The 24,137-nt window shown below is 32.5% G+C and overlaps 1 long non-coding RNA gene across 1 annotated transcript; it reads right to left on the bottom strand.

Annotated features, from left to right (window-relative positions):
• Window positions 1-3,275: 3,275 nt before the first annotated feature.
• On the bottom strand, window positions 3,276-24,133 carry LOC115830909. The gene is made up of 3 exons (XR_004026453.1): window positions 24,048-24,133; window positions 12,910-12,912; window positions 3,276-3,290 (listed from the first exon to the last, which is right to left on the bottom strand). It is a non-coding gene; the product is annotated as an uncharacterized LOC115830909 (long non-coding RNA).
• Window positions 24,134-24,137: the final 4 nt, after the last annotated feature.

Below are 24,137 nucleotides of genomic sequence, written 5' to 3'. Positions count from 1 at the left end.
GTGTATAAAATAGCCTTACAAATCTTCAGATTAGAGCCTTCATCTTCCTTGATGGCCTCTGCTCCTGCCTGATGCCTAGCATTGCTCTTGGCCAAGGGCAGCAGGCATTTATGGAATGGAGGCTCAGCAACAGGACTTTGTTCTTTCTTGTTTGATCTGGTAGAGACTTGGTTCCTGAGATCCTGTTTTTATTTTCATTGCTTTTTTTTTTTTCCTGCTTCTTTTTAAAATTTAACACTCCCCTTTCAAACAGGATTGGGCCCCTAAAATAATATTTTCATCTTGTGACTCTGTTTCTTGGCCATAATGGGATGTACTATGTTAAATCTGTAAATGGGATTACATGACACTGGCTGTAGGAAGTATAGGAATACATGTACTAGAAAGCTGTCCCTCATTTATACATGCACCCTTATCAGAACTGAAGTTTACAGTTGCTTTGAACAGCTCCAGGATGCAACATTCACCTTCACAGTTTAGATTTCTAGAATTATTATGACCTTATGCCAGCAGATGGCAGTAAAATATTTTATTTTTAAGAAGGCAAACTATTCTAATTAGCACAAGTTGCACAGGGTAGATTTCTACTACCAAACACAGTATGGATTGATTTTTAAAAGTTGGTAATTGTTCATTAAATGAATGGATGCCCTGCATGCCAATTAAAAACAATCGTGGAAAATTGTCATAAATGAAATGAAGTGAATGATTCTGGATTTAATATTAAGATAAAAATGTGGCGGCCTAAATTTTTTGAAGTCTTGTTTCAGTCCATTTTCCCTTGCCTGTGAAAGTCTGAAATCATTCTATATCTATACCTTGGCAAAATATTCTGAGAAGTGAGAAACTGGCACATGTTGGCATGGATACCTAACATCCACACCGTTTCCCTCTGACAAGTTATTAACAGAAATGCTTCACTGAAACTGATGGGCTTTGCTTTACTGAGGAAGCATTTTCTGCCAAAATATTTCTTTTCTGTAACAGGGCCAACCGAAATGGTCGATTTGGGTTCTTGCTTTAATCTCCTTTACTTCTTTATTCAATTAAATGTAAATTTCACAGACTTGGCTTATAGAGATCATCAAACATTTACTAAGTACTTATATTATTATTTCCTTCCCATTTCCGCTATTCCTAACCTAATCCAGCTCTCATTCTTTTAAGTATCTTTCTGAAGCGAATTTAAACTGACCTCTCTGTCTCTAACTCTTCTTTTTTCCCTCCAGTGTGTCAAATGCTGATAAATTATTATTATTTTTTTATATATGGCCCTGTGGCTTTTGGTGATTTGTCTCACCTATTAATTTGGTGTGTGGAATGGTTCTAGAATCATCTTGAGGTCTAGTGTGCCTTAAATGCCCATAGGTTTTGTTTACTTTCTATATTCTTTTTTTCTGTGTGTGTGTGTGTTTGAATTCAGAAAGATTGAGAGTGATTCTGCCAGTGGCACCATCTTCCCAGAATCCTCTCAATTAAAGTGTTTTTAATTAAATTCAAGTGTGTAATATATGTATAATTTTGAATACAGCATACATAGTGTAGCCACTTTATATCTACTGACATTTTATACCTATCTATTGATTTTTTTGTATCAATAGCTACTTTCATTCTTGATATATGCAATCAGAATATTGGGAAATATATATACAAAATAGTAAAGTTTAGTTATGACTTCTAGTATTTTATGATTGATAGAATTGTAGGTGATTTTTTTAAACTTCTCTCTTAATTGAGTCTTTTTAATGAACAGAAAGACATATATACATACATATTTGAAAAAAATTAGTGCAAATTAGAATCAAAATTTAGATAGACTTATCCTGGAAAACTTTGGCAATTGGTTACCACATCTATGGCTAAGAAAATGAAAGACTTTCTTATGCCTAGTCTGTCACACACCAAAGGAAAAAAAAAGAGAGAAGGAATGAGGAACAAAGTAAAGTGAAAAACTTTACAAAAAAAGCATAATACTATTACAAAGCAAGTTAAAACATAATGTAATTTTATTCAATGAATACAGCTTAAGAATTCATTTGAACTTGATACTTGGCACTTTCTCTTTTGAATGATACACAATGATAAAGATTATGTTTCATTTTTTATAGGTCAAAAAGGGTTTGGTATGGCTATCAATAATAATTAAATTATCTTTATATTATAAACCTACTTTATTAATTTTTAATTATTATAATCAACTTATAAACACAGGTTATCAAAGGTTTGCCTATATTTTAGGCAATAAATAGATGCTATAATCTTGAATCCTAAAGTAATTGTAAATCCAAAAACCCACAAGAAGTGAAAGTGAATCGAATCACATGTGGAGAAGTATTTATATGGGCCAGTTTCTTAGTTGACATAGTGGTCATTACACAGGCTAAAGTGAATAGTAACAGAAATAAATAAGTATCTTCCTCACAGAGAAAAATAAGGACAAATAAGGAAACTAAATGTTTGCATGAGCAAATGAAAGGAGGTAGTACAAATATGCTCAATTCTTTAATCTGTGCTGCAATAAATCCTGCCTACATTAAATATATACAGAAATGGAGTAAAAACATGGTATTTAGAGTTTGATGACAATCTAAAGAACAAAAATGAAATAAAATGTTAATGTTAGAAAATGGGACTAATAATGGAAGAACTTTTATATTTTATTTTATAGAATTTTGTATTGTTCAGTTTTTTTACATATGCATGAGTTATTTTTATAGTGACAAAAATAAATTTTCATTGATGATTATCACGTTAGCTCTACACCAGTATATCAGGATGTTTTATTATGAAGTACTTCTTTTAAAATGTCTTTTGTCTTCTATTCTGATATAGGTCAAAGGTATTTTTTACTTAGTTTTTGCCAAACATTTAAAGGCAGAATACTATACATTTAAATGACTTGAATGTTTGCACATATTGCCAAAAATTGTTTTTTAAAAAACAACTTACAGAAAGTTGTGTGGTATCAAAACCTAAACAGAATGCATAAAAGCTAATTTGCATAACACTAACAAAGAGTAAAATAACCCTTGTTAATAAAATGCAATTTTATGATTCCAATTGATGAAAACATTTAATAACAATTGAGCAAATTAGAATTTTATGAATCTATGTATTATATAGTAATGTAATAGAGAAAATTGGATGTGCAATATGAGGGAACTTGAACTTCACAATTTTTATGTAACCCTAATATTGTTCTAAAATAAAAAGTTTATTTTATAAGCCATTCAAAATCAAATTGAGAGTAGCATAACTTTTTACAGCCACTGTATTTTTCAAAAAGTTTTCTTTCAAAAGAAATGACCTTCTCTCTACTCAGAAGACTGCATTGCAATTTTAAATAGTCAAACCGGTTCACTAGTCACATCTCTGAAATTTACTATGCTTCCCACCAATAAGCAAAGTATGGAAATATGTACAGGCACTAACCAGTTGAATCATTTCATGGTTATCCAATCAGTTTAGCCATCTTGAAATCAATGGCTCCTCATGACGCAACTGATTGGGCGACATTGATCAGTGTTGGTGGTGAAAGTGTCAGCAATGACTGAATTGGCTGTGTTGCAGGTTAGATTAGCTGCCTATACTGGAAGTATTTCAGGTGGTAAAACTACAGAGGCTTTCTTATTGGCTATTAGATTTGGGGCAGTACAACTAACATTGTCATTCCCATTAGCTACTTTAAATTATCCATTCCTTTACAACCTTAGGATGTTGTTTGTTAAATACTATATGTTCTCCTGGAAAAAAAAAAAGTTGTTTTCTGTTTAGATTGAATGGTCATTTTGATTAGAGCACTGGTGTTTACCTGTTTCAAGCAATTATAGAAAACACACATTCTATTGCAGATATTGTAGTCTTAGCAGTCAGGGAACTACTGTGACCTTCAAGAACCAAAAAAAAAAAAAGCAATAAAAAAGGAAGAAAATATATTTTACATGAGAATCCAAGAACTATTAAGGTATTGGTAATTTTTTAAAATATGAAAAACTCTATAACTTTCCTATGATTACTCAACATTAAAATTTAGCCGGTACCTGCTCCCCATGAAAGATGAACTTTCAACAAGCTTCCATGTCTGTTGTATAAACATCTCAGCTAGTTCACATGTGAGTTGAAAATGTAGTAAAAGTACTTTTTACCTTCTGTCTTGAAGGAAAGTTGACTCTATGCTGTTATAAAGCCAGAACCTGGGAGGAGAAAGTGATGGAACAAGAATTAAAGCCATTTTTATTCTCTCAAAATTTAAGATGGCAAAATCTTGAATTTTGTTAAAATAGTAAACAATTGACTTACTCTAGGAAAAAAGCATATGACACAATATAGAATAGTAGTTTACATTTTCAAATAATAACATGACACATTATAATAAATGCAGTTTATTTTCCATCTTTTATTTTATTTTCCATTACCATGACATGCAGCTCGAAGTCCTACAAAAAGGGAAGTCACATCTTCAAGTAATTTCCTCAGTTTCTACTAGATGGAGCCAAAGTATAAAAAATATGTCCATGTGGCGATACACATTATAAGGAACCCTAACTAAAGCTGTTTCATTAGTGTAATAAAGCAATGGAAAATTATAAGAAACTAAGTTTATATCTAAGACTATTTACTAGAATCATTTGAACTTGAATCATGGTCCATTCGCATACTTTTTTGTGAAAAATTCTGTATATTTAAAACATACACTCATGGAATGTTTCTAGATTCATTTGCAAATTATTGATATTTTTCTCATATGTATATATTTTAAAGTCATTAGTAATCACAACCATTATTTGAAACATATACAGCAAAATAGTTTAGTCAATTTTTTTTCTAAAATTACTTTTATTTTTGATCAGAAAAAGGAAAAGAGGGAATAGAAAATGATCAGTGAAAGAAATGATGAAGTACGCTACCAAATCAAAGAATAGTTTATAGTAACTTAAAAAGTTAAAGATAAGGAAGAAATGTTAACATAATTTGTTTGAACTATTCATTTACATGTTATCTTTTAAAAAAAATTGTTTCCTATATCACATTGCTAAATTGTCCATGTCATGACTAGCTAGCAGTGTAGAATCCCCTTACTTTTCAGACACTTTTTGGCTAGCTGAGTGGTGAACTAAATACATCAGAAAAAAAAAAAAGGAACAAAAGTTTAATGTTGTAATTTTGCTACTTTAGGTATAATCTTATTTTAATGTCTTAGAAAGTAACAAGAGTTTTTGAATATACAAATAAAACTGAATGTAAATACCTTCTTTTTGTTGGTATTTTTTTTAACTTTTTTCTAAGGATACAAGCCTACAAAGTCAATCACAAAGAAAATTAATGTATTGATTATTTTATTTAAATAATAGAATTTGTGATTTCAAAAATCATATTTGTCAGTATGTAAATTATTTGCAACTTCTGTTAAATTTATTTCATATACATGAAGGAGGTACTCTTGAGATCTTTGACAAACAATTGAATCCCAGGAAGATGATGGCAGGAGCCTTCTTTGACTAAGTTATTCACATTTATAAAATTTACTTCGTTAGTTATTCTAGCAACTCTTCTTTTTCACTGGTTATATGTTACCAATCTTCTTAGATAACGTTAAAAAACAGCAGTTTGAGTAATGAAACATTTTCCCATAAACCAATTTATTTGCCATCCTTAAAGCCAAACATATTAGATGAGTAATTCTATTCTCTGTAATTCTACTAAATCAATCATTTGAGTAGCTTAGTAATGTATAATCATGCCTTTTACAGATAAGCTAGGCCTATTGCTTCAATCCCAAGAGTCTATAACATACGGGTTCTGTTTACTACACGAAACTGCGACTTATCAATATTATCAGGCCAGTCAAATAACAGTTGAGGTCAGGTTTAAAAAAAACACAAATTTAAATATCTTTTGTGGCAATATATTGAAAAACATCTAGCTGTTTTATTGATTTTTCTACTTCTTAATTGGTTAAATCAAGGTTGTGTTGTTATAACCATAGAGACGTTTAGGTGAAATAAATAGTAAATATGGTAGTAATTAGGCACCACGTTGATAGAGCAGCAAGAGAGAGGTTGTGGTTTTTCAAAATGATTCTATATATATTAAAATTTATATTGAGATTTTAGAGGGTGAATTTGACTGTAGTAAATATTTGTAAAATATGTTAGTGAACTAATTATCAGCCAGTTTTTCATTCTCATGAGCAATTTGTGGAAAGAAACTGGCATGTAGTAAAGCAAAAAAAATGCTTTGACAAAGCCAAAAAATTCAGATTTATAAGATCTCGCAGGTTATCAGAATGATAATGTCTAATAACCTCAAATAAATAAGTTTTTTTCAAAGAAATTAAAATTCTTCACACGCATCATTTTATTATTCAAAGTCTTATGGATCTACAGCTGTTATTGTAGCTCAGGCCAAAAAACATAACAAAGTAAGAAAATTCATAAAACCAGATAATTTATCAATAAAATTATATATATTTTTTGAAATCATGTAAGAATAACAAATATAGAAAGAAAGCAATGAAAGAAAAGGAGGAGAGAGAGCACAAGCAAGAGAGAGCATGTGCAGAAAGAAAAATAAAAAGTGTAAAAAGTTGGAGGAAGAATTTAAAACATAAAATGTGTCTTGATTTTAATTATTTAATGAATATTTTCTTTAACAATATACAATTTAGTTTATAAATGTTTTCAAAGAAAATATTTATTGTGAAATGCAACAGGTATGCTCCTAACATTGTTATTGGACCACACGCATGTCTCTTTTTATCGCATTTGGTCTTTGTCTTTTAAATGGGGATAGGAGCTGTCATTTCCCAAGTTTTGCTCTCAAGTCACATTATTAGGCAGTGATTATACCTGCCTTATTTATGTTTTCATGTTGTTTGGTTTGTTACTAAAAAAAATTCCTACAACCCAGTACAGATTTATATATATGTGACAAATAATTTGGACTTGCACTGACCTATTCTTCACTAATAATCCTGAATTAGAATATGCAACTACTAAAAATAAGTAGGTAAATAATCACAATAAACTAAAAGTAATTTCATTTTATAATAGTTAAACAGAAGAAAAATGTGCTATTTATTTTAATATTGTATAGTTACTATGGTGGAGAAGATGAAAGATACAAAATAAAACTTACAGAACAAAAAATAAGTGAATAACAAATAACCCTTAGCTCTTTTAAGAAGATATAATGCTGACTTTTTAATTTATTTATCAGAAAGGGAGTCTTAGTATCCGTTTATTACTATTAAAATCGGGATATTTTAATTTTCCTACATATAAACCAAAAATATATGTAGGTTTCCATGGCATCAGGTAGCACCTTTCCTGTTTTAAAAAGCTTATATATTAGACTATTGAGAAAATTTTGTAATATCATCTGAAATTTTAGGGATTGGAATATAAAATTTGTTTTCTCCATGAAACATTAAAAAAAAAATGTACCATGTCATTACTCATTATTGAGTGAGGAGAAAGTGGGTGATGCAACATCTTTATACCATAACATTTTTTTTTTCAATTTTGGGGGTCATAAGTCTACAAAGACGATTTAGAATATAGCTGATATAAAAATTGATATGAGGCAATATTTCGAATGTTATACATTTTTATCCTGCACTGCGATATCTTCCCTTATTCTGTTCCCTGCCTATAGATGATATGCTTAAAGTGTTAAGGATAATCTATCAAACAACACATTTTGTTAAACATCTGCTGAAGAAGAGTTCAAAATCTTGGAGTGCAGCCACAAAGACCAGAAGTAGAGCAAAGTCAACTCTTCCTGTTGTTCCACTCTTTTAAAAATTTTATTTATCAGCTACTTAACGGTCCCAGAAGTTTGTAGCTGGAAACTATATTAGAGATTACTTTGTCAGATCCACACATTTTTTTTCCAGAGGAAACTGAAGCCCAAGAATCTGTCTCTGAAATTTAAGCTTATATAATTAACTAATAGTAAAGATAATCCTAAAATCTATTTCCACTGATTTCAGTTCTTATTCTTTCTTTATTTCAGTTCTTATTTTTAAATCACTTTTGCCCAAATTTCAGGCAAGCAGTTACAATTAAAATGTACCTTACTATAAATTTAGATTTCTCTCAATAAAGGTATAAGTTGTTTTCAAGTTTTAACAGGATGATGTGATAAGTAGTCATTGCCATGGAGAAACATGAATTATGATCTTGAAGAACTTTGACCTCCATTTTTTAGAAGAGCTGGTTTTATGCTGGAAGCAAAAAGTGGAGATGGGTAAAAGAAAAGAAATAGATAATGATCATTTTGTTAGCTAAAGTTTTACAAAGACTGTTTTCGAAAAGCAAAGATTAAATAAAAGATATGCTTTCAGTACAATTGATTGTAAAGATCTATTGAATGAGAAAATATCAGAGATGCTATAAACTCAGGTCACAGACTGATGGAGAATCATAGGATGTTTTACTATTGAACATGAACTTCCCACATAAAAATAAGGCTGCGTAAAAAGGCAAAAAAGGGAGTTCATTTTGTTCTTTGTATTATCTTGTATGGATAATTTATCTAACACTAAAACAGATATTGGGAGTGCTCTATTATTTCATAGAATATTAAGTTAAAGTGCTATCTAATAGCCAAACACTTGCCTTCTAACCTTAACCAGGATTTCAATTAAAAGATCAGTTTAGAATCTCATCACTAGATGGCATTGTTACACTTGAATACAATTTAAATAATACAATGACCAAATGAGCTAGTTAAATTAGTAGACAATTATCCCAGTTCTCCTCTTCCTTTTATGAGATGAAGCTGGTTACTTAGCCTACAGGATAAATCCTATAGGATGCCCCACTCAGTCAGGGCTGTTTTTTCACAAGCTCTCTCTTCCCAGCTTTCACCTCAATCTGTCATACAGATTTGACACCGCATCGTTCCAACAGTACTCAGAAATGACATGTATATAATGTGGAATATTGTGCACATTTACAGCCGGGGCTCTTTCTCTTAAACATCGCTGGCTATATCTTGGCTTCTGGATTCTGCCTAGCTCAGTGTTCTTTACTTTTCACATATAAATGGATGCCTAAACCAAACTTTTATTATTACGATTATCTTAAAGCAAAACCAGAGGACAGCATACCTGATTTCTGTCATTTTTTCTGTTAGTATTTTCAAGCTTCCACTGAGCTTCCTGTAAGCTAATGAAGGCCATGGGACATACAGGGCAATGCTAACACATGATATTTTTATGATTCAGTTCCATTAATGCTGCAAATGAAAATCAAGTTAAGTGACACTCTATTGAAAGAGATTCTTCTTTACTTCTTTATTTATTTCCTTAAGATCAACAAGACTAGTTCAATAAGCCTAGCAACCCATTTTCCTCCCCGGAATAGGCCTTAGCTTTGTTTTCTTATGTTATCATCATCTAGCACTTTTCCTGTTCTAAGTGAAAATCCACTGAAGAAGCAAAACCATTCCATTATGAGTGTTATCAAAAAGCAATACCATGCTATTTTTAAATGAATACAAATCCAAAATGCATTGTAAAGTGTACCCAGCCCACACTTAGGTGACATCAGCCACACATTCTGTGTGTGATTACTGTACATCGCATCTGCATATTTCACAAGAAGTACAATGCATTGTGGGTGGTGATTTCTATTTACAAGAAAGGATGCTGGAAATACCCACATAACAAAGTGATATTTTTGTTTTATTAACGTAATAGGGCACAGTTGTTTTGGCAGATTGCAATACAGCTGTAGTATATACTTTCTGACTAGGATTGCTACTTTATTCTTTTTTCAAATGTCCTCCTCCATCCACAAATCAGTACTTTCCTATGAATCTGAAAAATTAACTCTTTACATTCTTCTAACAGAAACCTTCTGAACACATACCTTCAATTCCTATGAAGAGAACATTGAAACCACAGGGCAGAGCGAGCAACAATATAAGCCACCTAATTAATTAATAGTTCATTATAAACAATTAATGAACTACATGTAAACATTACAGTCCTTTTACATCCAAAAAACTAAGATTACACATGATAATTTGATTTGGCATTAATATGCACTAAGCAGAAGAATTTCTGCAGGAATTTATAATATAATGCAAACTTCTGTTAGACTGCTGTCTAACAGACAAGAGGAAACTGGAAAAAAAAGGGCTGGCTAAGTTAGCCTACAATCATCACTTACCTGAAGGAAAAGGCAGATCCTAGTAGCTACAATTCTTAACACTCATAGTACTAAAATGTACAGTAATAGAATTACATACATTTAACAGATTTTAGAGAACTTTCTTGACAAAGTACCTAGGGTCAAGATTTTTAAGCTCAAATTTGAATGTCTTTTTACGTTGTAAAATAATGTGTTATTAATTAATTCAGAAATTTGTTCATATATCATACAGGCTTACAAAGATGTTAAAAGCAAAACAGTTTTCTCCAGGCCAATATTTTCAAATAATTCTTTTTGTTTACATTCTCATATGCCTTTTGATGCATTTGAAGATCAAAAAGTAAAATGTGTCCTGATTCAGAATTTGTCTGTATTCAAATTTATATTTCCTGAGAGAGCACATGTAACTACTGAAACTGTGAGTGAGAGAACCATTTTAATATTGTGTATTTGTATGGTTTTATAATTTATAATGTGGCTTAACAAATGCTGATGTTGAAAATGAAACCCAGTTGTAATTCTACTAGCCAGTGTTCTGATCAACTCCTTAATTTAAATTTTACATGAAGCAAATTAAAGATTTTTAGTACAGTATTCCAAAGTCACTTTATATAAATGCATTTCTTAATATAATTTGTGATAAGTACTCATTTTCTTTGTAGGAAAAAAGAAAGCTTATTCTTTGAAGAAAAAAATATAATCTACATAAAAGCATTAGTCTGCTGAAGGATATTTCCATTGTTATTGTTCTCCCCTGAACATCCTAAAGAACTGCTATGAGTATGATTTAAGTTCCTACAGTGTAGATAATCTACAGTGTATTTCTCAAATGGTTATCTCCCGAGCTTCCTCATTAGTGCTCTCCCTCTCTCTCACAGGCACACACACACTTAGATATGGACACTTACACTCACATACACTAGCTTTAGCTCTTTACTTCTCTATCAATTTTAAATTTATCCCTGAAGCTCGAAAGCGATATACATTGCGTTGAACCTTGTAAACAGAGCTATCTATAGATCAGCACCCTTAGGGAAAATAGAGTGCCTTCACATGGCATAGAACTTTGTCTGAAAAAGTTTGCATGTAATGTAATTTTCTTTATTTTTTAATATAATGTTTAGTATGTATGTCTATCTAACTTGGCAAAACTAATTTTGTCTATCACGCTGACACATTTTAATCTTTTAAATATATTTTAAATGAGAAGCTGAAATAAACAACCCAGACCACCACTTGCATTGTTTGATTATTAATTCCGAATTCACTTCTTACAGAGTTTTTAAAAATAAATTCCTGACAGCAAATAATTCTGTTACAATCACCATAATAACCAATGTTCATTTTATTTGCAGTCTGCCTGTTTACAACTCTGTTTTAATATTGTCTTAAAGTATGACAGTGTGCTGTAAGACAAATTCAAAAGAAATTTAGATGGCTTTATAAATGTAGTTTCTTTTAGCATGACTTTAAATTTTTTAAAATATGTGTTGTCTTATAAATTACAGGGGTTCATGTGTAAGCATTATTCAGTTTTATTTGTATGAATTGCCTTGATGATGTTTTCCCTCAGAAAAGGATTGGGTTAAGGTAGACATAATCTTTAATTATTAGGCTTATAAATTTTTTCACTAAAAAGCCTACAATGCATTAATAGTGTTATTGATTTTATAAAACGAGTTCATTTTGCATTAACACAAGGTTTTCTTGAGGGATAGCTGGTGAGAAGTAAGTAGTTGCTTTGTAGGCACAAATGTCAGAGGGTAGGATAGCACAGTGAAAGAATATTGGGACCAAAATTTGATAACCTAGTTCCTATCTCTGCCATTTTTATTAGCTATGTCACCTTTCGCTAGCTTCTAACATCACAGATCTCTATTTTGTTCATCTGTAAAATGATACTACCAAAACTTGCCTGGACTTTGCTACTGTTTAATGGAGTAATTAAGTATTTTGATAGTCAATTCTTATAAATTCAAGGTGATATTACCCTGCACATCTTTCTGATGGGATAAATACTTCTCATGAATGTAAGAAGTTAGGTTTTGTCTGCTTCAAAAATTTGGCAGTATTTAACAATCAGGTATACAATCTGGCAGTTTGCAAGGAGTACCTTCTCTTTTACACAAAAAATAATTTGACATTTTGGTAAAAATGGAAAGCATTTAGAATCTGAAGATCAAGGTGGCAATAATTCTAGGTATTTTATTCTCAAGGTATCTTACACACACAGGTCTTTACAGAAATGTTTGTTAGTATCAATATATTTCTTTATAAAGAAGTCTATTTTTAATGAAAATGTGTATCTATATATCTATAAAATATATGTATAGGTATATTTATAGATAGATATAATACACACATGCAAAATCATCCTATCTCATTGAGATGGAGAAAACTGAAAACGACTGCTCTGGGATCAGATACTTAGTCTTCATTTTATTTCATTTTAAATATCAGATTTGAAATTAATCCAAGGACCACTATGGAACAGAAAAAATGTGTGTGTCAACATCATCTTTGAAAACTAAACTTTGCCAGGCACAAGCCCTATTTTAGTCCTCAATTCAATTTTATGCAGATAATGAGATTAATTTGCAGGCTTCATTTCAATATTGTCTTTATTTTAAAAAGCCCATTGACGGTGTCAAAGATTTTGATTAGATAATTTGATCACATTTCTCAAGCCAGATACAAATTAAAGTTGGAGCTAAAACAGAAAATCTTACTGTTTACTATTCAGAACAATCTTCCTATTTCAGGAAATGGCAGAGCTCCAAAAGCCACATGTGTACAAATGAAAATTCATAACATGTTATTCAAACTCCTGTTGTATTTGTGCAATTTACTAATTAGGTATGGTAAGTATCAGCACTGAAATATCATAGTAATAGCATTAAAAAGGCAAAAAAACTACTTTTCTCAGTTCACTTCTCTTTATGAATGACATAAAATCCTGTTTTGTAGCATAATTACTCTGTATATCAAATATAAAATAAAACCTTAAAAGTGCAGTGTACATTCTAACAGCAGAGCTTGTTTCTGTATGAGAAATGGAAAGACTCTGATCAAAGAATATTTTAATTAAGATTGGTGATATCTGGAATAAATCAACATAATACCCATGTATACAAACTAATTTCCTCTTCAAATCATGTGCATTATATGATAAAAATACCAAGTCATTTGACTTCACTGATCCCAAAATGTAACCTTAAAAGATAATTATTTATTCTCAGTTTGTCTCTACTTGTTGAAAACGTCTTTTCTTATCTCATTTATAGGATTATTTGGAAATGAATTCATTATATAAATATATCAGTGATATGTAGTTATGTAGTAACAAGGAATTAAATTCCAAGTTAATGGCATTAAAATTAGAGAGGATGTGTGTGTATGTAATTTTTGATAGGTATGAAAACACTGATTCTTTTATTGCCACAATTACCTTCCTTAGGACAGAGCATTTTGCTATTAAAAAATCAAACATGTATTGAAGATTTAGTGTACCAGACATTGTAATAAGTATTTTACATAAACTTTCTAATTTAACCTCTTTCTATTATTATCTAATTAGACTATCCTGTTCTGACAATCCATTTTACAGATTTATGAAACCAAAGTTTAGAAAAGTAAAATAACTTCTTTAAGTCACATATTTTGTTAGTTCTAGAATTTGAACCCACATATGTATGATTTTAGAGCCTATCATTTTAGTCATGATGATACATATACTTCCACTATTTTTAGTCTCAGCTATTTCTCATTAACAGAAGAAATTGACTGCTGACAGGGATCATACTTGTGTAAATATTTGTTAATGACCAAGATTTGCGAGTATGGTTTTCAAGGCTGACATTGTTAGCAGCCACATGTTTCTTGCTTTTCAATGTTAAATTAAGTATCTTGAATGTGCAAATTTTAGTACTCTGGAGTCAGAACACATTTTTATGCCAGCATAAACAGAAAACGCTTAATTCATTTTTCAAAAAGGGATGAAAGGGAATAAATGTAATGGGCACCTACTGTCTCCCGCAGGTTCCCATGGCAGCATAGCAGGCTCAAGAGCCATCAGACAGTGAGAAAAAAAGAGACACAGAATGGGAGGTGCTGGATCTCTTACATGGAATCACATCAGAGAGAAAGCAGGAGCTGAGGCAGTGTGATGTCTGGGAATCAAGCAGAGGGACAGATCAGGAGAGAGTTGGGGAGGCTTCCACAGCACATTCCAGCCTCCTCATTTCTCATCTCCCTGACCTTACTTTAATGATCTCGGGACACACTTGCCCTCTGTCTTACACTTGCTACCCTCTTTCATCAATTTATTTCATTGTCTCTTTTCTGACTTTCTTCCCTACTAACTTCATACATATGGAGACACTCTTAAAAGACCCTACGCACACAAGTGCACACATTCTTCCTTTTAATCTCAGCACACCTCATTGTATTCTGTTACACAAACTGAGGAAATCCCCAGCACAGTGTTAACATATCACTATTTTAAAAAGAATAAAATATTTCAGATATTTTAGAGACCATAGATTTATAGTGATTATATGTAGACAAAGCTAAAGAAACCTCATGTTGCAAATTATTTGTATTGATAAACAATGAATATGTTTCTATACATCAGTAAGCAAATACACACACACATACACACATGGTTCTAAACAAGTCCCGTAATTGATAAACTGATCTTTTAAATGCTGATCAAAATATGTAATCTACAAACAGTTTTCAGCTTTGCTCAGTCTTTCTCTGACTACTGTGCTAGTTTATAAAGGCCAAAGCTGACTGATGAAAAGATTTTGCATCTTTCAGTTCCTAGGTCAGCTCAGAGGGCTCACCTCTGCAAAATTCCTTATTAGTCACATGCATATTTTGCTTTACTTTGCTTGATGTGTTAAATATTGCTCAAGAAATCAAGGGCTAAATGAGCTAACTACATTAACAGAAAGGTATTTATTTAATACTTGTGGAATTGTGTGCCCATCATTCATTTCTTCTTTCATTTATACAGTCTTTCATATACTCTTGATTCTCTCATTTTAAAAAATATTAAACAAATAGTAGCATAATATTGGACACTTTGTCATTTCCACTCTTGAGGAAGTTATATTCTTGTTCATTATTTTCCTGAGTAGTCTAGTTATAATAACCACGTGGGGCATTAGCTAAAGATAAAGGTTTTCTTGCCTATCCCTCAGAGAGTCTGAGATGGGACCAGAGAATCCTTATGCTTGGACATATTTGTGACACAATGTGGTATGGTGATAAATGATTTGTTGCCCAAGTTAATGGAGGTTGTGGTGTTTTAAAAATGGATGTGTGAAAGAACTCCGGTATCAAAACTCATTCGAATTACTACTTTTCTGTTTTTAATAGAATCAATCTAAAAACTATACTACAATGATGACTTAAGCATACATGGGAAATCATAATTTGTGAGTTGTGATATCTATATAATTATGATGGGAAAATAAACACTTCGGTGCAGCAAAGGGGGCTTAAGTATTAACTACTTAATTCATTGGACAGAGTGTTTGGGATAATACCTTGAATGGCAGTAGAGAAAGGATAATGTATGTATCTTCAATATATTTTTAAGCATTGGTGAACTAACATTATCAATATTGTTCTAAAGTACCCTAACATTATTAAATTTGGCATGGATCAAAATCAATATTTTTTCAAAAATATAGAATTCAAGACACTTTCCTAAGCTTACTAAATCACATTCTCTGGTGACAGAGAGTAGAAATGAGTATTTTTAAACAGAGATTTTTGATGCCCTCACCACACCCCTACTCCCACTCTTAGTTAAAAATCAATGTTCTTGTTGGGTAGTAAGGCACAGCAGTCCAGGGCAGGGAAGTGAAGTCCTCACTGACTGAACAAAACAATATTGAATTATGAGAAAATGAGAATAGCTATTACTTTCTATACCTGTCATAATTCATATTTATTTTCATAGTATTGATGGAAAGAGATAACAGATGGCCTCATCACCATGAGTAAACGTTGTATGATCCACCCTCTAGGAGGAAAGCTCTGGTCATGTAAAACAATGACTAATTAATACATTTTATAGCATATTTTTGAATGTGTTAAGATGTGTAGTCTTCAAACAGATAACTTTTCTTAGCTGAGTCATACAGTAATACTAGGTATAGTTAATGTTATAATTAGTTTGGCCTCCCCCATCCAGGATCTACCATCTGAAAACACAAAAAGCAATTATGGAGATAGCCAAATACAAGATTTTTTACAATGCTATAAACCTTTTGCCAAATTGTAGAAGAACATTTTACCTTTTTAAGAAAAAGATAAATATAACTCTAATCACATATCACTATATGACCCACAGAGGAAAGCTTCAACATACAGTCCAAGATGTTTTCTTTTTAACGGAATGTACAAATAAGATAAAATAGTATTTATTTTGATAAATTTATAAAAACCAACTGTGAAATATTTTTCTTCCACATAATTTACAATGTAGATATTTCAGTTGACATAATCATTATGTCTTAGTGTTGTTGAGACAGTTAAGTACAGTATTCTATATATTTTGTAAGTATGTGACACACAGTCTCTCTGTATGTTAGCACCCCAGAAAATGAGGAAATTAGAAAAGATGATATCAAGAACTCTTCTAGTTTGAGAAAAAGAATTTAAACAACTTCTATAGCTATATTATGAAAGGTCGAGAAATTATAGACGACAGACAGACAGGTATATGGACCTATAATCCATGGCTGTGACTGAGGTGGCTTGGCATAGTACCATTAGATAGAGCTGTTAAACAAATGAAATTTGCTTTCCATATTCTTCTTGAGTGCCAGTCAGTTGGATGTTTTTAATCATATGTGAATTTTCAGAGTCCTTCTAAAACCATTACTAGAATGTGAGAGGTTAATCCCACCTCCTGACCTCATAGAGCTGTGGGCCAGACCTTTGGAATTCTAAAAGGCAGTGAGGCTTCCTTTTTTCTGATTTAGTTTCACAGACTCCTGGGACATCAATTTTTAAAGGCCCAGTCAACAGATTACAGAAATCATTCAAGTTAAATTTTTATTAGGAAAAAAATACCTCACAAATACCCTTTTCTGTAAAAATATAAACTTAAAATATATTTAGCTGGAGAGGAATAGCAGAAGGTGTGGAGTAAAGAATTCAAAAGATTTTTGCAATGTGAATGTGCAGCCCTATGATTAAATAGTTTTTCTAGTGGTTCTGTCAAATAATTAGTATCAATTACTATTTCCAAAGGCACCAAAATACATTACAGATACTTGGCCAGAGCTCTTATAGAAAGAGTATTGGGGAGATAACTATTGACAATAAGTACAAGCACACTAAACAATGAGAAAATCTTCCATTAACTTCAATTCATAAAAAATAAGTTATGTGTTGCACTCCAGCCTGTTTATTTTTGAAGAGGTTACTAATTTATGTCAAATGTTCTTAGAATCTTTACCTTAAAATTAAACATATAAGGTTTATTTTGGACCTCAAAATTGCACTGTAGAAGTTATACCTTGATGTGAGAAAAAACTGGTTCTTGTTGTATGGGATTTCTTGTCATTTACACAGAAAATATTTCCAGCCCAGTCATTTGGGCCTCATCCCTTCATTTTCCATCCATTCCTGTGATCCCCTGGAGTCACAATGTCTAAAATCACAGTCAAATCACAATATCTGAAGGGGTTAGTTCACTGAGTGGTAGCTGCTCTTACAGTCTTGCCAGGATCAGAGTGGCAGGGTGGTGGAACAAACCACTTATGTGTGCTATTCTTGGTAAGTAAAGACATATTTCTAAGCTAGAATTTGTATGTGTTTTGGTTTTTCTCTGATGGTGGTGAAGGATGGTGCAGTGTTCTCTTTGCATTTGCAAGGCAGTTGGTTGGAGTCAGGGTTTGGTTTGTGCTTCTTGATCAAAATAAAGTAAAATAACTGCAATAAGAATCAAACACACAACCCTGGGACGTGATTGGACGCAAATGTAATTGAGCTGACCTAGGCTCAGACAAAACCAGAAGACGGCTGAACCTAAAACTCCTGACAGTTTAGCAAATTAACCCAATCCTTACTTACACATTTCATTGGTTTGGAAATCTTTCAGTGTTTATGACAATAGACTTCTCATGTCAAAAATTGAAGCTGGGAAGAGAAGTGAACCTCCTAAAATTTTACAAAAGTTATTTAATGTGTTATTGTGTAACACATTCCAGTACTAAAGCACCTCAAAAGGATCCAATTAGCCAGTTCAGGAAAATTTGTTGAATTGATAGCAGTGAGCAGCTGTTAAATCACTGAGGTAGCCTGATCAATCTAGCAAAAATAATTATGAATGAGACACATAAAATATAGGAAAACGCACATGGCAATACAGTGCAGTGACAGCAAGATTTTTGAAATATCTAGGCTTTCCAAGAGTGAGCACTAAATTTGGCCATGCCCAACTGCTACCTGTTCCTTCCCCAGTCTTCTCCACCAAATTAAGTAGCAGTGACATTCTTCCACTGAGCAAGAAGAAGGATTGAGCCATTCTTGACTCTTCTCTTTATCACACATCCAATTCTATTAGCAATTCTTTTAAATATATCTGAAATCCAATCAGTTTTAATTTTCTGTCTACCACCAATTATTCCTCTCCTAGATTATTCCACCCTTAGCACCTGGTAGTCTATACTTAACACAGGAACTAGAATAACACCATTAACATATATCCCAGGTCAAGTTACACATTTATTCAAAATTCTCCAAAAGTTTGTCATTTTTTAAAGAATAACCTCAAATATTTCTCATGACTTAAAAGAGCCTATGTAATCTTCCCTGCCACTGTCAGCCACTGATGTCTGATCTCATCCCCAGCCACTCCTTCCATCCATCACTGCTCCCCCATCTCACTGACTTCCTTGCTGTTCCTCAAGAAGCATCCTCCCACCTCAGGGCATTTCACTTACTGTCCTTTCCACCCAAAACTTCTCCAAGATATGCTATGCCTTAATATCTTACTTTCTTTATGGCTCTGATTCAATGCTACCTTTTTTTGAGAACCCTTTGCTAATCACACTATTGAAAGCAGCAAGCATCCAACTCCCTATCCTGTTATCCTGCTTTATTTTACTTTATAACACTTAGCATTATCTGGTATACTACATATTACTTGCTTATTTGCTAATTTTCTGTCTCTCACCTTTAGAATTTTATCTTGTTTACTGTTACATTGCCAATGTTTGAAAAGTGCAAGGAACATAGAAAATTGAATAGCATTCATTGAATAAATGATCAAGTAAACAAATGAATAAAAGAAATCTATGTGTAAATGACGGGATGAATTGATGGACTGCAATTCTTACTAGTATCCTAGGGTTTTTTGTATTATATTATTTAACACTCATAACAACCCATCAAAGTAGATAGTTTTAAACACATTTTACAGGTGAAGAAAAACTGGAGCTTAAAGAGATTAAATAAAATTTCCAATACCAGTTAGTTGGCGTTTGTCATACATTTTGTTCATTCAATTCTTGATGGAAAATATAGTAGTCATTTACTGTTTGCCAGCCACTGAGATGAGTACTAGCTATGTAGTCTTTGTTCTTAAGGAGTTTAAAGTCTAGTAGGGTATACAAATAATGAATTAAGTAGATAAGCACATACCTATATAATTATATATGGCAGTAAGTACCATAAAATAAATTGCATGCTGAATGCTGAGATAACATTCTCAATGAGATTTCAGGGAAGCAAAAGTTAAGCAAAAAAACTAAAGGATGACAATAAAACAGCAAACAAAAGAAGGGGAAGGACTGATGGGGCTGATAAAAGCATTCCAAAGAAAATAATAGACCCAAATCTTAAGAATCAAAAAGGGTTTTATTTGTCAGAGGAACAGAAAGAGACTAATTTTGCCAGAGCACAATTATTTAGGAGAAGCAGGACACGGGAAAGGGCTGGGGACAGATCATGTAAGCCTATGTTAAAGAACTTGGATTTTATTCCAACAACAATGAATGGTTGTAGTCAGGGGCTTGAGGGGAGATTATGAGTGCGACCTGATACTATGGCTGATTGCTTTTTGGAGAATGAATTTAAGAGGGATTAGGAGAGGTAGTAGGAAACTGTTTTAAAGAGACATTTTTGTTAAGGCATGTGCATGCTTCTGAAAGTTCTACTAATTTTACTAAATTATATAATACAATATTTGCTATCTTATAAGAATCATCTAGTATAGGGGTATTCTGGGTCTATTAAATGGTATGTATTTACTTTAAATTTTTAAATAAATTTTCGGAAATGCTATAAAAATCTTCACATACATGCAACAAGATGTTAACATGAAAGTTTCTGCCCACATACCAAGTTGCAACAAATGCTACATCCCAAAGTAGTTGTAAGAATTGCTGATGCTGCAGGTACCCCTGTTCTCCTCAATCATACAAGGGAGAGAGGTGGGGGTAACCACCTCTTCTCTCCGGTTTAGCAAGAGAGCCTCCATTGAGACCACACTGGGAGCTGACTATGCCTCCTCTGCAGTTGTGTGAATCTGCAGGAGGAGGAAGCTAGGAAGAGTGTTGTTCTCATTATCTCCAGTAGTATCTCAGTATAACAGATTGGCTGCAGAGCTATTTGGATGGCAGCATGAAAGAGAGATGTGCTGCCTTGAAGTTGATCTGGAAAGCTATATGTTGTTCAGCTAAAGCATATGCAAGAGTTTTTCATGGAAGCCTTTCACTTTACCTGATAACTGACAACATCCATAGAAGATGTTACACATATTGTCTCCAAAACCATAGAGGAAGCATACCGCCTATGTCTCAAAACTTAGGGGGATAAAATGAAGCAAATTCTTCTTTGGTTGCCTTTTATTATCCCAAATTATGGAGCCCTGCATTTTTACTGTCTTTTCTCCTATCTGCTGGCCTTATATGTCTAAATAAGGCATCTAAGAGTACGTATTAATTCTTTCTTTCCAGGTTCTGTAAACATGATCGTGAAAATAATGTAGAACAGTGTTATATTCTGTGGCTTATAAAGATGATCATGGTCCTTAAAAACCATATGAGGTACACAGAAACAGAAAAATTGATGCTACCTGAGGAAAGTAACATTATTATTGATTATAATTCTATTTTTTAATTTACTATATTGTTAGAAAAGCAAATATCTGGTGATTTTTAATTATTACTCTTAACAATAAGAGACATCACTTCATGGGTTAGGGAACCAATGTAGAAATTCTTCCATTTGCAAAGACTATATATTCCAAGTATACATAAATTTCTAAAAGAAATGAACATGAATGTGTCTGTAGACCCAACAACCTTACCATAAGTAACACTGGGCAAAACTCCATTAGCAGCTAACCACTGAAGTTTGGTTTATGGCTTTCACAGTCAATGTCTGGCTCCCCAGAAATCAGAAATAACTCAAAGCCAAAAGTCTGAGTGTTTTCCTTCTTCAATTCTAAGCTACCTAATAAAAAGCAATAGATAGATAGATACCTTTTAGGAATACTAATGGAAAGGTTTTGGAACACAACTGTGATGTTATTTTGGTGTCCGTTACCCAGCCTCTTCATTTAAGGTATTCTTGCTATTTAAGCTGATTCAGGTCTTGGAATTGATAGCACTCAATGGGGTAGACCTACGGAAATCAGGAAGCCCTTTCTAGCCTACGGAGAGCATCCAGTAAAGTGTTCAAAAACAAAACCACTAAACAAACCTCATGTGTTTTCTCTACTTAGTGTGTTTTTCAAGGACAATATATAAAAAATGTGTCTTCTGGGCCTCTTGTCATTAGTAGGGGATGATTGTATGGTTAAAATTGAGAAATTGATTCAATTATTTCAATTTCCTTAAAACTTTTATTTCTTCTACATCTTATTAAGGAATTTCTATTATTTCAATCTCATTTATTATTGATCAGTATTGAATCCAGGTTTCAATAAATTGACCAAACATTTAGAACCATTCTCAGCTATTTAAGTTAGTTTATTGAATACAGAATGCCTAGACAGTGTAATTTAATATTTATTTCATCATGTTATAAAATATTTTCTTAGCTTTTTGGTCTACCATTCATTCATACACATGGTCTTCAATGTTTTTTCTAGTTAATTAAGCAAATCTGAAATTATTTTGGTGTGTAATCCGTCTCTTCTGAATTTGACATTGTAATTTGTCCTCTATAGGTTGCTGGGATTTGGGTCTGGATATGTCTCTTAAAAATGGAGAAATGTAGCCTTTGTGATGGCACTTGCCTGTAGTCCCAGCTACTAGAGAAGATGAGGCAGGAGGACCACTTGAGTCCAAGAGTTGAAGTCCAGCCGAGAGAATATAGTGAGACCCTGTCTCTTAAAAAAAAAAAAAAGAAGAAAATACGAAAATAAAAAGAAAAAAGAAAAACGGTACAGGAATTAAACAAATAGTTTCACCTTGAACTTACTTTTCACAAGTGAAAGCATGACCAGATCTTCAAGTCAAGTATCAAATGCTGCCTCAGTCAGTAAAAGAGTGTCCAATTTGGCAGGAGGTGGAAATTCAGAGTATTATGAAAATGGTTAATCCCCAGATAAATCCCATTTCAAGTTCCAATCAAAACTCTATAGCATAAGAAATCTGGCAAGATACTAAATTCAATTAGCATTGCAATTTAGCAACACATAGACACAAACTTTGCATTTTATTATTTGCTATCACATTCCTGCCATTGAAATAAATGAGTTTTTATTTGTTTACATAGTCATAGAAATTCTGGATGTTTCAATCTGTACCATAATCTGAACATTTACATGTTTGAGCTTGCCTTTAACTTCTTTAAACTACTATTATGTGCAGTTTTTAATATTTACAAAACTTTCACATGGTTTTATGGCAATGGAAACTTAAATCATTATCAGTCCAACAAGAACTTTCCTGTCTCACATATCTCTACTTTCCAACCCTGTAGAGGTCATAAAGCACATTAACGAAATGTTTAGGAAGACTGCTCTTTCTCATGTGGCCAACTTCTAGTCTATGGGAAGCACATACAAAACTTTGTCTTTAAAATTCTGAAAATGTAGGCCACCCAAATTCAGCTACCTGTTTTTGGTTTGCCCATCAGAATCAAGTTAGATAACATTTTTTTTCGTCTTTGACACTTATTACCACTTCACTCTGCCACTTCTAATAACATAAGAGATTCTATTTAGGCTATCTGAGTAGTCTCATTGAATTGTTTCCTGAGGATTGACGTGATAACTAGGCTTATTCTTATATTCCCCTTTGAAAAAGGAGAACTCAAAACACATGTGAAGTTCTTAAAAACCTTCTTTACAAACTCTGACCCTTTAATATATTCAATAAAGTTGCATAGCTTAGGAGCATCTAACGAGTTCTCACACATAATCTTGGAAACTATCCCTTTATGTTGAGTATGTCACTTTGATGTCTTATCATTTGGGTCAAAATTTCTACTTTAACATCTGGTTATGTTAGGAAGATAATCCAGATACTGGGCAGTTAACAAGACAAATTTCAACTATGGTAACTTTCCTCTAAATGTGCTCAGTTGTCAACTTTCCTTTTAAAGACTGACACAATATGGCAGTTGTGTTTTGAGCAGAGCAGAAGATGAAAAGAAGGCAACTGGCATTTACTGAGAATATGCCATATAAAAGGTATTCTGCTAGGTGCTTTCACATAAGAGAGGTAATGGATTTAGAAAGGAAAAAGTGTGGGGAAGTGGAGGAGGAGATGATGTACTATTACTAGGAAAATATTTACTTGCTTTCATTCAGCGAGAAGATTATTAGCAGAGTGAAGAAGTCTCCCATCCTCATTAAATGTTGGCTTTTGTCACTACTCTTTTTTCCTTTTATTTTTAGTTGACATGTAATAATTGTACTTATTTATGGGGTATAGAGTGATATTTTCATGCATATATACAATGTGTAATGATCAAATCAGGGTAATTAGCATA

The sequence above is a fragment of the Nomascus leucogenys genome, chromosome 17 (genome assembly GCF_006542625.1).
Source record: "Nomascus leucogenys isolate Asia chromosome 17, Asia_NLE_v1, whole genome shotgun sequence".
NCBI classification, from domain to species: Eukaryota; Metazoa; Chordata; class Mammalia; order Primates; family Hylobatidae; genus Nomascus; species Nomascus leucogenys.
This window is presented reverse-complemented; position numbering and strand designations above follow the sequence as displayed.